Below are 15,665 nucleotides of genomic sequence, written 5' to 3' on the forward strand. Positions count from 1 at the left end.
TGATTCTTGGAATTATGGAGGTGGAATGGTAATACGGGTCTGGCAGTAACCTGCCAGTTTTTCTGGCTTGGTTACTGCTGGACTCGTAATGAGGCCCCCTGTGTCTATACCACATAGCCCAAAACTTCACATAAAAAATAATATTAAACCAGATGAGAAAACAATATATAGTCAAAGGTTACAAGGACTATCATTAAAAACTCCTAAACATAAAGAACTGTATTACATGGCCCTACATCAAATTTTTAAACCATGTACAAAAGAAGAAGATGTATTAGATACGCATTTCTCCTATGAAGATGCGTGCACAGCAAATGAAAGCACTATAACAGATATAAATTGTATGCAGTACAAAACCATGTTAGACAATGAACACCAACAAGAAGAAGAAATCCAGGCACAACTAAATATAGACACTCCTGATAGCAGTCAACCTTCTCTAACAGGAAGCCAAGAACAAGTCATAGCAAATGAGCCAGAATTAACCATGACTGAAGTAGAAAACACCATGTGCCAGTATGAAGGATCCACAGAAAACTTTGCTATACTCAAATCACAAACAAACAATGAACAGCATAGCCTTTTCCTAAAAGTAACTAAAACAACTGAACATGGTATGCAGCACAAAACTAAAACTTGTACCTGTCAAGAATACACACCTATACTGCTATATGTAAGTGGTCTAGCTGGTTCAGGGAAAACATTCTTAATAAAAAATAATCAGCAAGTTCCTCCAACAATTGACAAACAACAAACTGTCAGATGTTGTAACTGCCCCCACAGGTTTAGATGCCTACAACATAGGTGGTGTAACTTTACACTGTTTGCTACTCCTTCCAGTAGAACATCAAAACAAATTAGAGTGCTACAAAACAAACTTCAGCAGAACAAATTAGAATGTTCCTAATAGATGAGGTGACCATGGTCTCCAACCTAATGTTGGATTTGATTCACCTTAGATTACAAGTGGTTCTCAAAATGGACTATGCAGAACTCTCTGGAGGAAAATACATGATTGTTTTCAGAAATCTTCTTAATTTAACACAATGAAAGGTGAACCTATTTTTAAAAACTTCTGGCACAAACTATGCCATAGAAAACTTGGCAGCATCGGAAATGTAAATCTTTGGCAACATTTGCAATACAAAGAACAAACTGAAAACATTGCTCAGTCTGCAGACCTCTCCTAAGCCAACATCTTCAAAAGTGTTAGTGCTGTTGTACTATATAAAGAAGCACAATCTACATTAAATACCAGACCCATCCATGCACTCTAGGGGCATAACACATGTGCTACTGATGTCATGGAAAATGCAGCGCACACAAATGTAAACTGTATGTCCTTGATGCCAACTCTTGCAACACAATTCAATGAAACCCTGCTGAACAAAGAAATGCAACCAATAGTTGAAATTTACTCCACCGACAAACTGGACGTGCACAGTAAGACACTACCCATGTGTGATCAAGCCATGGCATGACAAAATACATTAGAAAACTCTATCTCTAATATAGCTGGTTTAGAGAAAATATTTACATTGTCTTTAAACTGTAGAGTGATGCTAAAGTGTAACCTTGATGTGGAGCAAGGGTTAGTTAATGGAGCACGTGGTACAGTTTTTGGCTTTCAAACATACCCACATGACAACAACATTCAGTTTATCAATATTCACTTTGACAAACTTTCAGAAATTAAAAGGATAGGACACTCAACAGCCGGATTCCTTCTTTTTGAAGACATGTATGTACGCAGAGAACAATTTCCTCTATCTCTTGCACACACAGTCACCATTCATAAAACACAAGGGCTTACCCTAGATCAAGCATTGATAGATATTGGCAGTGTTTAAAGAAGGCATGAGATATGTAGCTCTGTCATGCCTATGAACACTTGAAAGACTATTTCTAGTCAATTTTGATGCAAGTAAAGTAAACACTGATATTCCTTGCATTGTAGAGTAGAATAGACTACGTGTACTCTGTGCACCCCATCTCAAAACCTACCCTGTTCCTCAAAAAGTAAAACTTTCTAAAAGAAAACTAGTGCAGACTTAGCTTATACAGGATCTCACAACAATACCTCGAAATAAATTAAAAGCAGCTGGTACTTCATCAATTACCACAACCAAAGAAGGATCTACTGAAAAAATTGCATACGAAACTGCACAAACAAAACCAACTACCTCTTCAAAGAAACAACATGCACTTGCATCAAATGAGTCGGACACAGAACGGTCTGGTCCATTCAAATTTTCCAATACAACTGGTGTAAATTGCTATGCGAATGTAGCAATCATTATTCTATTTCAATTGCCACCAATTGTTGAAAAAATTACTTAAACAGGACAAACAAATTGTGTTTGCAAATGTTAGTCCTTCACAGAAATGCAACAAACAATCCTGACGACACTTACAGTGTTCCTGGAAGAAAGCAGGAATTGGACTACTGTGCTGGAATGGTGAGATTCACTGTAAACACACAAGGAGATCCACAAGAATTTTGAATGTACTTACTACAAGTACTGGAAAACAAAACATACTTGTAAATGAAATGTTCCAGATTTCATAATTGTTGAAACATATATACACTCTCTGCAGCCATGTAATGCATGTAATGCAAGACCGGTTTGTGTATGTATCCATACCTAACTGTGAATCCATTCCATTTCAGCAGCTTGTCCAAAATGCAAACCATGGCATAATATGCACTACTTGCAATTCCGATAATCGTTCCACCTTACATATACAGTCACATAGCGAATACGTAATAGTAATGCTTTTGTGTTACAATTCAGATGGTACCAAAAACATCTGCAAGCTGACTGGATTCAAACATGGACAAGTATCACTTGGCAAAGAAAACCTTCACAACAGTAGGCATAATTTACCACGCAGGAGTCACTACCAATGCAGGTCAATATACTGCATACATTAAAAACAAATGTGGGTGTTCCGAACGTAAAGATACTTCAATTGCTCTAAAAATGATATTATCTGCAAATCTTGTAAACACTTACTTAATATTCTTAAAACAAAATGTATTCACTAATCTGAGTATGATCATCCATAAAATGTGCTCAATAACCTTTAAATCCAAAAACTAACAGAATAAGGCAGCAGCTATCTAACAGTGAAAATATACAACCATCCACAAGAGAAAACATGCTTGAAAACATACCCTGCAAAAGTGAAAAACTGTAAACAGTTAGAATATGCCAACTGGTATCTAACTGCAACCAGAATACTGCAATATACATTTTTCGGATGAAACCCTGCAACACTTATTATGTATAAAAATACCCTGAACAACTTCGAAAATATCAACAGTTAGAATAAGCCAACAGGTATCTAACTGCCCCAACATTTTGCAACACTACTGAGCAATACCACAGTACTTACAAAAGATCAACAACTAAACAGATATATGAATACTGCTAAAATGCAACAAGAAATAATCAATTAGAATTATCTAACTGCAAAATAGTACCACCACTTCCAAACCAAAAACCATACACCTTTTCAATTTCTCCTACTACAATCGACCACTGAAAAAGACTCTACCATAGTACAACAAATGAATGTAGAAAAGTGTTTTTTTAATCCTGCATGGATTTTTTTTCCCCACAGACTCAATGATTATACGAACAAACAAAGGAACTAAGCACATTGCACAGTACACTGGTTTGAAGCATAGTACTAACTATGAGGGTCCACAAAGTACACAAATGTCTGCCATACAATGCAATATCTCATTATGAACTACCTACCCTAACATGTGATATTTTCTTTTATCACAGATAATGAAAAAACTGTTTCTGTTACATTTTGCCATACCATGCAAAGAACTGCATACAGCCTCAACAATGCAAACAGTAAGTATACAATGATTGGAGTCACAACATTCAGTGCATTCCTGTATTATACTACGATAGTTGTAGCCATCCATACATAATCATACACCCAACATTCTGAACACAGTCCAACAAACCAACTAGCACACACCATGTCCATTTTCCTACAAATACTATTACACTACTGGCAGCCAGCGGACAAACTCCTGAGAACATACCCCCTATGCAACCCGCATACCACTGTCAAAATGTTTGCTTGCATGGGTGTGTTATGCTGTGGTGTTTGTGGGCAGGGTCTAGAGTCTTGGGAGCATGGCCTCTGCCCTAGGCCTCCAGCCATGCACCCTAGGCCCTGGCCACAACCACCACGAAATAACAAACCCATGCAAGCAAACACCTACTCACTGACCACAACCCAAAAACATAACACAACCACCTCAAAACCTATCCACTTCACTTAACATACTAATACAGTAATTGCAGCCAATGCACACACTTTTCAATGCATCAACCAATACTATACTAACTACCTAAAAGCAATACATCATAACATAGTAAAATACCCAACAATTTGGCCAGTGGTTATTATGTCCACTCCACCACCCTCTCCAGCCACTTTTCCACAGCAAAACACTCCCCAAAATTGGATTTCAGCTCTGTTCAACGCTACGCTGTCCGCGGATATCCGCAAAACCAACGGGTTTATTGGGAAAATGTGACGCACTTCACAGTTTACTCCAACCAATCAGCGCACACGTTATGTGTCCACGGACATGACGGTGCCTTACTAGCCAATCGGAATCCTGACCGCGGAGCGAACAGGGAAGTGAGTCCACAGAACAGACCCAATATCAGTATTTTTTTGGACCTACTTTTTGATTGTTTTAAAAAAGAAACTACTGTACGGGTTTCCACCAAATTTACAAAAGCACACTTCTGGGGCCAAGCCACCTCTCCTGCCGCAAATTTGGTGAAAATCCATCCAGCGGTTTGGGCTGTGGGCGTGAGCAAAGATTTTCTCCATTCAGTCTATGATAAAAAATGCGGAGCAGGCCATATACTTTTTTTGCAAAGTTTGGTGATGATTCGTCCTGGGGGAGTGAAGTTATAAGCAACCCAAAACGTTCTCTCACTATGGGTTTAGCAACTTAACCATAACTACACAGCCGCTACCGCAGGCTGTGTAATATATACAAATAAAGGTTCCTACGTCACAGATAATGAAATCCTAATAAAGTAAAAGTGAATGGGTTCTCATAAAAAGTTCGTGAGTTCAGTGTGATGACATCAGATATATTTCAATGCTATGAAATCAAAGTATATTAACATTTAGATTATGAACGTATTAAAGTTTATTGAAAGGAAATATCTCTGCTGATCTTAAAGTTTTATCACGTCATTGTAAGTTATCCATTTCAATTCTATTAACCGACCATGTGCCTGATTTTCAAAAGCAATTTACTATGGCACAATACTATTGAAAAACACATTGCAAACCATACCCCATAAGTGCTCCCTCCTAAAGATACAATTGTTTGTATTATTACAGATTGTTTGGCCAGGAGGAACAGGACCCCGTGTTTACTTCTCCGTGGAGGTTTCCTCAAAACTGATCTTCACATTAGCAAACAGTTGCATATTTAATAAAAGCTGAAATCATAAAATGCAGTCAGAATGTTGAAAGCTGCAGTTTGTGGTTATGACAGATATTGTGTTAAATGGCACACTATACGCAGCACTCCTCATTAGCAATTCATATATGCTCCGTTTCAAGCTGATATGCAAATTTTAGCACCACACTTATGGGAAATAATTTGATGTGTTTTCAAGCCAATAGCGGTATATTTGTAAAGTTGTTTTTTTCCCCAGAAATGGAGCAACAATAATAATATATGTGAGCCGATCCCCATAGAAAATAAATAAAAGATCCATGCTGACGGTAACACAATTGGAAGTGTACAGTTTATATCACGGTATGTTAGGGCTGTGTTATTAAGTGCTGCAGCACAATAAGGTGCGAAGAGTTATAATGTAGACGACAATATTCTGTAACAATGAGCTAGTCATCTGCCAAGATGTGAGGTTGTGTGCTGTTACATGATACACTCCATTGCTAGCAGGGCGAGTATGTTTCCTTGGTATTGCCTTTCAAGCTTAATGCACTTGGTTGTTCTGCTGGATTCCTTTCCCAGCTCATAGGTTAAGAAAGAGCGTCAGCCGGGATCCTTCACCTAATCTACACTAAACTGAGCAACACCTTACCTCATTTCTTAAAGTTTCAGCAGCATAACCCATGCATTTGACAAGTGTCAAAATGGCAAATTGTCCAAGAATCAATACTATAGGATAAAAATGAAATAAATGATGTCATATCACAATAACATTAATTGAATGCCCAAGTCAAGTAATTCTTTAAAAATACCGTCCCACCCCCTCCAAGGGTATGTCTGGTGGCGTGAGGCTAACCAAAGAAACTGGTTTCCAACATGGGAAAAGTCAATCGCCATCTTATATAATATTTAAGTGGAAAGTGCTCATGTATCCGCGCCGAATTAAATGTAGTATCCTAAATTCCGTGGTATGAGCATTTTGACACTGGGATAGAGTTGGGGGGGGGGGCGGGATTCGTGCAGCCTCTCCCCTCGGTAGCCATGCAGAATGCCCTTTTAAACACCCCCTTCACATCTCTGGCCTCAGCAAGCACTTAGAGGCATGGATTTCTTTCCAAAGTGGGTGGAATGAGATGCCGTCAGATAATGAAGGATACAAGCTTGACTTCCGAGGAAGCAGACATCCGTCTTTTCCTGTTTTGTTGGATGCTGACGGGCAGGGTTTCTCAGGGCTAATGCCGCTCATTCATCTTTATTAGCCAGTTAATTGCTCATGTATTCCAATTCGGCTGGCTGATCCAGGTAGCATAAAAACGTATTTACTGTTATATATTTTATTGCCCACTCTGTGATATCATCCTTAGTAATAATGAACAACCTATTTTTCATAATCACTGTCTCAAATGCACCACTCTGCGGAGAGTGCACAACTGTTTGGCTCTATTAGACAGAGCTGTGCTTCAGACTGGCAAACTCGTAAAGATGCTAACGTACCATTTCACCGAATGAGGTTTTTCTTTTTTTTAATAGGAAGTGCTTTTAAGTGTTCAGTTTGTGATGCTTTCACCCTAGTCATGCACGAAACAAGCATTGGCAATGCCAACAGTTTGGGCTCTCGTGTGCAGGTACATAACCAAACAACACCTACAGACTGTGGCATGTGACTGACTAAGCCCTACCTCCTTTTCATAGCAAGCTTGTTTGGAAATCATTAAAATTCCCTTTGAGCCAGTTTTCTAAAACTGTATGTGACACCCTCTCTCAGTCTGGCAGTATACTACTCTTCAGACAAAACATGAAGTTCAGTTGAGGTGGTCAAGAACATTACTTTGAATCGGGGTAAAATCCCATGTTGTCCAGTGGTACAGGTCATCTTTGTTAGGTCTTTCAGGAATCGCCCTTTTAAATGTAATTTGTGAGTGGGTCTCCTTTACCCTTGAACATCAACATAAGTACTTTTAACTTAATGTGGAGACGATTTGAAACAACTGTAAAAAAAAGAAGAAAAAGTACCCCTCCTTGTTCAGCCGTCCTGATTGGATGGGACGTGCTCTTTAAAGGCAGCAAAACAAAGAATGTCGCGGATGAGATCAAGTGATGAAGTCAAACATGTCTTATCAGGATCAGAGAACAGCCTAGTTAAGAGTCTGGCGGCAGAGACACAACTGCATGGTCGAGGATGGGGGAGCGCCCAGCACAGCAGCTCCCCTTCACTGGAAGGGGATTCAATACACCGCGGGTGGTTACTGTCTCGGACAACTGGCACTTATTTCCAATGGATTGTACCAGAACCCCTCAGCAGGGTCGATACACTTAGGTCCCACAAACAAGGCTGAGACACATTCTGCTGTGTTAGGACTGATTTTCTATTCTCTGGCCTGGTGGACAGATGTATAGAAGGCCAACCTAGTATTGTGACAGGGAAAACTCTGTGAGCTGTAGCCAAACCAGTTCAAGGTAGCAAGGCGAGTGGTCTAGGCTAAGTCTCAAGAGGTAGCAAGCCTTTAATGGGTGCACAATGAGTACAGAGTGAAGCAGTGACAGAACACATTTAAACAAACAGGTATAGCAATACTTCTTTACTTACAGCCAAAAACACAGTGAAAAATGACTACAAACAGGTAATAATATCACACAACACTAAACATATGATATATAACCTTATCACAGGAGTAGGACAAAATGCATATCCATGTTATTACATTTTTATTTTAAGTACACAAAGGTAAATTGTAGCAAAAGTAATGCAATAATAAAATAACCAGCAGAAATAGCCTAAACAAACAATAGAGCAATCAGGTTACAACAAGTGGGATGTCCATGATACCAAGATGACGAAAAAACGAAAAAAGAAAACAATTTAAATAAAAAATAAATAAAACCCATAAAAAGAAAAACACATCATGAAAGCATGCATATAATCTATACAGCAGGTTATATTAGAACACCAGTAGTGCAACCAAAATAACATCGATGAAAACAGTACAAAGAACGCATCCTGTAAGCACATCAGCCATAAATTTCCAGGAACAATTCCCATATATCATTTAGTGTATCATTTTGCCCTCTGTGCCTGAAATTGGCCCTCTCATAAGTGGACAAGGTCAACAATTCCTCCACCCAATCATCAATACAGAAGGTATTGGAGGATTTCCACGGAAATACAATGTCCTTGTGTCAAACACAAAGGAGATTCTGACCTTGCAAATGTCTGGAGCGGTGAACTGGGTGAGGTGATTAGCCCTGGCTGCTGGCAGAGATGCTGCAACAATGTCTGCTTGACAAGCATGGATTGGGGTCTGAGGGCTTCCCAGACCAAATTACTCTTCATAACATATTGGACCCCAGAACGAATGTTCAAGAGACATCTTTCAGAGAGTGACCAGTGCTGGAAATGTAAACAGGCAAGGGGCACGTTGAGCCATCTACTTTGGTTCTGCAGCAAGACCAGAGGCTTTTGGGAAGGTGTCTGTGAGAGGATGGACTTGGTGTTGGAGTGTACTATTCTTAGAATGGCTTCCCTTTTGATTATTGGCACTCTAATAGCTGATCTGTCATTCTCAAATAAAATATTTCTACTGTGGAGCTACATGCTTGGCAACATACATAAAAACCCCTGGAAAGGAAGATACAGATTAGTATTAGAACTACTAGTCCACAGAGATTAAATACTAACTTCAGAAGTCCATCCCTAAAATGTAGGGGGCCTTGTTCAGCAAAGTTCCATACAGTATTGTGAAGCTGGAACAAATGAATGTAGGGTCTCTGGGGTCCATTGAATAGTTCCAAGTGTCAGGGGATGAGTTAAACTAGCTAACAAATGTGCTCCAAACTTTTGTAGTGCTTGTGTGCAAAGGCAAAGTCAACGTAATCTAAAAGTTACCAAACATTTAAAACGGCGTAAACGACCCCAAGTAAGTATTGCTACAACTCACCCTGCATACTCCAATTCTTCGTACGTTGGTTGAAGAGGGTCCAAAGTCGATTTGCCCGCTGTCAGTCTCAGCCCTTGATTCCCAGTGGTTGCAGGTTTGTGCAGCTCTCTGGTCGGTGTCTAATGCTGCGGCAAGGTCTCCTAGTTGAAGAATGCAGCAGAACTCGATGCAGGGACCCCTCAGGACAGGAATGGATGCAAGTAAGCAGTTTCGAGATGACAGCCATCAATGCACGGTGACGCAAAGGGATTCACTTGCTGGGGTCAGACTTTCCCTGCTATCTCAGGTTCCCTTGATGCTAGGACAATTAAATCACGCAGAAGTAAGTCTTGTTGCACAAACCGAAAATCCCCCAAGTTCCAGGCCATAACTCAGATCAGAAATGTCTGTAAAACAGTAGCCCAAACCAAGAGCTTGTCAGCTACAGGGAGGTCCACGGGCACTTGTGAAGGCTCTTCTTTGTAGGACTCTGAGCTTTCATCGAGAATGGATGTTCTCTACACTCCAAGGGTTGCAACTCCTTCGCAGGACTGCTGAGGACAGGGCTTTTCCAGGGCAGCAGCAGAAGTTGGTTGCCAAGTTATGTGTATGGGGAAACTCTCACCTGTCAATAACTAGAACCTTGCTCAGAACGTAATTACCTCAGCGTCAGTGGCTCCTCTCCCTGGCTAAATCACATTAAGTCATCTCTTAGCAAGCTTGGCTGCATGCACTTTTTGAGTGAGGAACTATCGGTTGGCAACGTTTGAGAAAGGGAGCTTTTGGACAGCTTTATTTCTTTTCAAGCAAATATCTGGAGAAGAACCCAATCGCAAAAACAAAGTGTACAATTTTACCCTAAGCACATCATTGCCATAGCTGCCAAGAAAGGCTATGCCCAGTTGTTTAAAAACCAAAGGAAAAAGGGCAATTATTCTTTGTTCCACAAGATACCTACTCTTCACAAATGAAACAAGCCAAGACCTTTGATTTCCCTACATTTATTTTCAAGTCTTTCTGCCCCATACAATTGTTAAAACCATTGACCAATGTTTGTAGAGCCTGCTTTGTTCTAGCAATTAGGTCTTCATCGTTAGAGTACAAAAGTACAAACGTCTTTTGGCTGGCCATCCCGGGGACAGTAATCATAAAGTGAAGCTGTGTATTCGGCAGTTAGTTCATTTAGAGGCTGAAAAGGAGCAGAGATATTTCACACCCCTGCCTCACTCCTCGAGTCACTCAGAATGCCTGAGCCCCCACTCTCACCCTTGCCAGTAAATTTGAGTGCATTTGAAAAGAACTTGCAAGGTGTTCTCTGGCATTCCTAGTTCATGCAATACTTCCCAAAGCTTGCCACGGATAATGCAATCAAATGCAATTCAAAGGTCCATGAAGCCCAGTAGATCATTTCTTTATAACCACAGACATACTTGTCCATGACCAGGCTCAAGTTCATTATCAGATTGACTGTGTGAAGGCCTTCACGAAAGTCATACTGGTACTCTGAGAGGATACGATTTTCAGTGACCCAGTCCATGATCCTTCTATGCAGCACCGATCCAAAGCATTTAGCTGAGGTGACAATTAGGGAGATTGGACGGTTGCATACTGGGTCACTTCTGTCACCCTTGTTAAAGATCGGTACTCTGGTGCCCCCTTCCAAGAGTCTGGTATGGCCTTCAGATATAATGCCACATTAAAAATCAGTGTAGCTACTGGGACCCACACCACCATCTCATCTTTGAAATTTTTGATAGGGATTGAGTCTGGTCCAGCTGATTTTATGTTGGCCATCACTGCAAGGGCTTTGGTCACTTCATTTGTTGATACCACCAGTCCGGCAGGTATTACAAGCAACGATATCTTGGTCAGTTACATCTAAGGTGCTCTCACCACTCTCATCATGTGAGTATCATATAGTTTTGAGAAATGTTTAATCCATGTGACCTCCCCCATCAAATATGTGTGATTGTTCAGGGACTTTTCATTAGAATATAATCCATTGGAGATAGTTCTCCAATACTCCCTTAGGTTACTTGACCTTGCAGCCCTCTTTAGTTCTAACCAGGCTTGCTCCGCCAGTTCCTATTTCCTATTTTTCAGGGTCTTTTTACAAAGTGCCCTGGCTTTGGCTACTTCCTCTTGGTCTGTAGTTTGCTTAAGTGCAGAGAGGAGAGGTTGTTTTGCTGACATACATTTTGTGTTAAACCACTGAGCACTGCCTAGTACCAATTTTGATGTGGTAGGTATGTTCCTGAATGCCTGACTGATGGTTGTTGTTATGTTAGTCTTGGCCATCCATTTGGTCCATTAAGTGACACCAGGGTGTAGACATGTCTCCAAGTTTTCTAAGGTTGCATGCATTACCCTAGTGACCAACCATTCTGAGTCCATGTTCTCCTAGCATAGCGATGTATACATGCCCCCTTCAACCCTGCTGTTCCCCAATGAGGGCAAGTCATCCCCAGACCATACCATCAAGACAAAGGGGTCAGGGTCACTTTTGACCCAACAAACCACATTAAAATCCTAATCCAGTACCAATTTACGACACCCAGTATGAAGTAGTTGAACAGTATCTTGTGTTTACAAAGGTATGCTTGCCCGGGACATTGGATGGGAATCTTCCATTTACTACCCTGAGTCCCAGTTCAATCAATACGAGTTTCTGTGATGCATTTGTTTTAGCAGCTGCTTGCCCGGGACATTGAATGGGAATCTTCCATTTACTACCCTGAGTCCCAGTTCAATCAATACGAGTGTCTGTGATGCATTTGTTTTAGCAGCTGCTTTCAAAAACTGGAAACGACATCCGTGTACAGACATGCATTGCTCTTAGGCAATTCTGAAATGTCTCCGTTCTGCAAAGCCCATCAGAAGCACCAAACAGACTGATATGTACAGCATAGACAGACCTACGGGCCATTTAAAAAAAGAGTGTCAATTATTCACTCTCCTACCTTGGGGCGACCGGAACATATATACTTGTGATGGACATTGGCCATTAAATAGTCTTTAATTGCTTCTACTGGGCAAGGAACGGTATTAGGATAGGCTGCAACCACTGGGGCAGTGAAACCATCACAGCAACTTGAGTTTGATGGTCACAGAATGTCTCTCTGAACCCAACAAATGGCTCATAGGTTCTTTCAAGTCTCCACTTAGTAAGCAAGTACAGTGATGCCCTGTGCCATGCAAGTACAGTGACGCCCTGTGCCATGCTCTCCAGCAAGAAAGTAAACCGCGGTTGATCTCATTGAAACTGGTTACCTAACAAACTTAATCCATAAAAAATAAAACAATAGCCACACATCACCCTGCAAAAGCTTTAATTAGAAGGTCAAACCTGGAAATGTAACCATCAGAAATTGTATTCCCGTAATGTGCCATCACAGAGACAGGACAAACCCACAATGCCGCCAAGGGACACAAAACACAGCACAGCAATATCAAGTCAGCCATAAGAGCATGTGTTGCTCTCAAAATAAGACCACATTCAGTCCAACGCCACCAGCATCACCATAGAAGAAAGACAAATGAACAAGGCCAAAGCTTTCTCGGATACTCCCCAGCAGTACCTATTGCTACACGAAAAAGATGGCCTGAGGAGCAGCCGGAGAACTCAAACAAGGGCTGGCTCCTTACAAGCAGTACAGTACCAAATAGTTACCCAGACACATAGTGGACTTACATAAGCACAACATACCTCAATATTTCAACATGCCAAATGTGCATACAACAAAAGAAAGCTACAAATGACCCTGAACTGAAATGACCTGAATGAGATCCCCGCTATCTCAATGTACGTTTCCATGGAAGAACGGGGATTGGACCTCCCACGACAGGGTCACCTCAGTGTTGCATCGATTTTTGCCTGGGACATTAGTCCTAGTATGGTGTCCTTAAGCCCGCTAATCACAAGTTGGGAAAGGGAGGGGGCGCTGCTGCCATCACATGGGCTCCACCTCCTTCCCATCTGTAAATGCACAGTGCAACCTACTGCTAGACAGTAAGCCCTCCTGCACCCGCGCCTGTGATCCCCACTTACTCAGGAGGAAAAAAGCCACTGCTCCTCTATCTGCCCTAGAAAGCCGAAAAGGTTAAAGGATAGTTCCGGGACTTTTTTTTTATTGTCCCTACGGTTCGGCCATGTGTTTTTAAGCATAAATCGGTAGATCGTAGATCGTCCATTAACGTACTCGAAATCAGCCGCCATTTTCTGATAATCCTATCATTTCCCCCCATCGCCCTGGCTCACCTGCTTTTGCGGCACTAAATCAAATCCCTCGCCCCTGAAACAGACTTTATCAAAACATTCATATTCCCCGCCTCTATCCGTGACGTGACTGTGCAGCGTAGGCAAACGCGCCCAGGCGTCTTCTACGCGACTACACACAGAACCCGGAAACCAACACAGATTAGCTCACAACACAGCGCGCCACAATTCGGAATATGAAACTGTACTTTTAAATCAAACCGCAAGATTGTAAATTTGGTAAAGTACATTTATTTGACATCAAATGTTTAGAAAATATTCAGCGATTTGCATTTTTATTTGCTCACGTTCCAAAAAGTTTGTTTTGAGGCACGCAATGTTCCTTTGCTGTACACAGGGTCTTAGATCATCTCACAATACAGCGCCACAATTCCGTATATGAAACTGTGGTTTAAAAGCAAACGGCAAGATTGTCCATTTGGCAAAGTACATTTATTGGACATCAAATGTTTAGAGAATATTCTGCGATTTTCATTTTTCTTTGCTCTCGATCCAAAATAGTTTGTCTTGAGGCAAGCGATGTTCGTGTGCAGTACACAGGGTGTTGGTTTACGATAAAATAAGCTCTTCGGTCGCACTGATAATCGCATGGCTGTTCCAACAACGAGGCACTAGGGCACCACAACGGGCTGTATGTTGCATCTAGCCGTTAGTACCGCGTAAGGGCATACTTGTACTTGGCGATCGTCCCATAAAATGGTCAGGGTGGTGACGTTGTTCACGCGGAGAAGCAACTGGCGGTTATAAAAGCCATCCGCCGGTGTTTGGTACTCGTGACACATACAATAATGAAGGATGTACCTGTTTTAAAAACATAAAAAATGAAATTAGTCTCACCATCAGATCTTTATTAAAATTATTCATTTTATATATTAGGTCGGGAAATTATTTCATAGCTAGGACAGTCCAACTGGGTATTATACGTCAAGGGGGGGCTGTAGGATACTGAGACAGTCCCCCAGTGCAGGGGTTGACAGGGAGGCAGTGCAGGTGGAGAGTGGAAGGGCCCAGGACCGAGGTCACAGACAGTGGACCAGTTGTAGCAGGGGAGAGGGAGAGAGAAAGCAGAAGCAAAGAGGAAGGTTTTGAGGTGCTTCCGTAAAAGGAGATGGTTCTCCTCAAGATAGTGCGCGGTACAAAACAATATGCCACATAGAACTAACAAGTACAATTTAACCCGTCTTTAAAGATACTGTATAGTAATTAAATTGTGGTATAAACTCATCTAAAGAGTTACTTACATTATATTTGCATTTTCCATTGTGTCTGTGCGTAGGGCAGCCCCGAAATACCACTCCTTCTATGCCGACGTTATTTCTTCTAATGAACGAACATTAAATGGCTTTCGTTTCTGAAATTATATTCATTATCGTTTCTTACGTTATTGTCCCACACCCCCAAAAAGAAGTCTTTCGGGATGGTCCCGGCCTGTCAATGTCAAATAACAATAGAACCTTATACTGAGTCGTGGGCCATTCCGGCACCCGAGCAAAAAATCAAAGCAGCTGACCTTCACTTTGAACGAGCACACATTCCTAGTTAGCTACATTCAGTGTAAGGCCATCTCACAGGACTTGAAATTTACACTCCATCTTTGCATTTTGTCTGCGTGCATTTGCAGCCCCAGAGAACCATAAATACGGAGACATTCTATATTTTTTTAAAAATGATTTATATTACTGTTTGGTTTAATTTAATGCGCAAATGAACAAGGTTGGATAGACACATTGCATGTACACTGAGCAATCACTTTTATTTACACAATACATAGCTACACATATTCAATGGGCCGGCGACATGAGGAGACTCCAGAGCAAAGTCACAGGTGACACCCGGGTGGTTCGCACAACTGCACGGTGAAGGGAGGGGCAACGGTGGAGAGACACATTGCATGTACACTGAGCAATCACTTTTATTTACACATTACATAGATACACATATTCAATGGGCCTGCGACATGAGGAGACTCGAGAGAACAGACAATCAAATTACAATCATTTAAACCGTGATGTGT

The sequence above is a fragment of the Ambystoma mexicanum genome, chromosome 3q (assembly GCF_040938575.1).
Source record: "Ambystoma mexicanum isolate Mex_15411 chromosome 3q, UKY_AmexF1_1, whole genome shotgun sequence".
Classification (NCBI taxonomy): Eukaryota; Metazoa; Chordata; class Amphibia; order Caudata; family Ambystomatidae; genus Ambystoma; species Ambystoma mexicanum.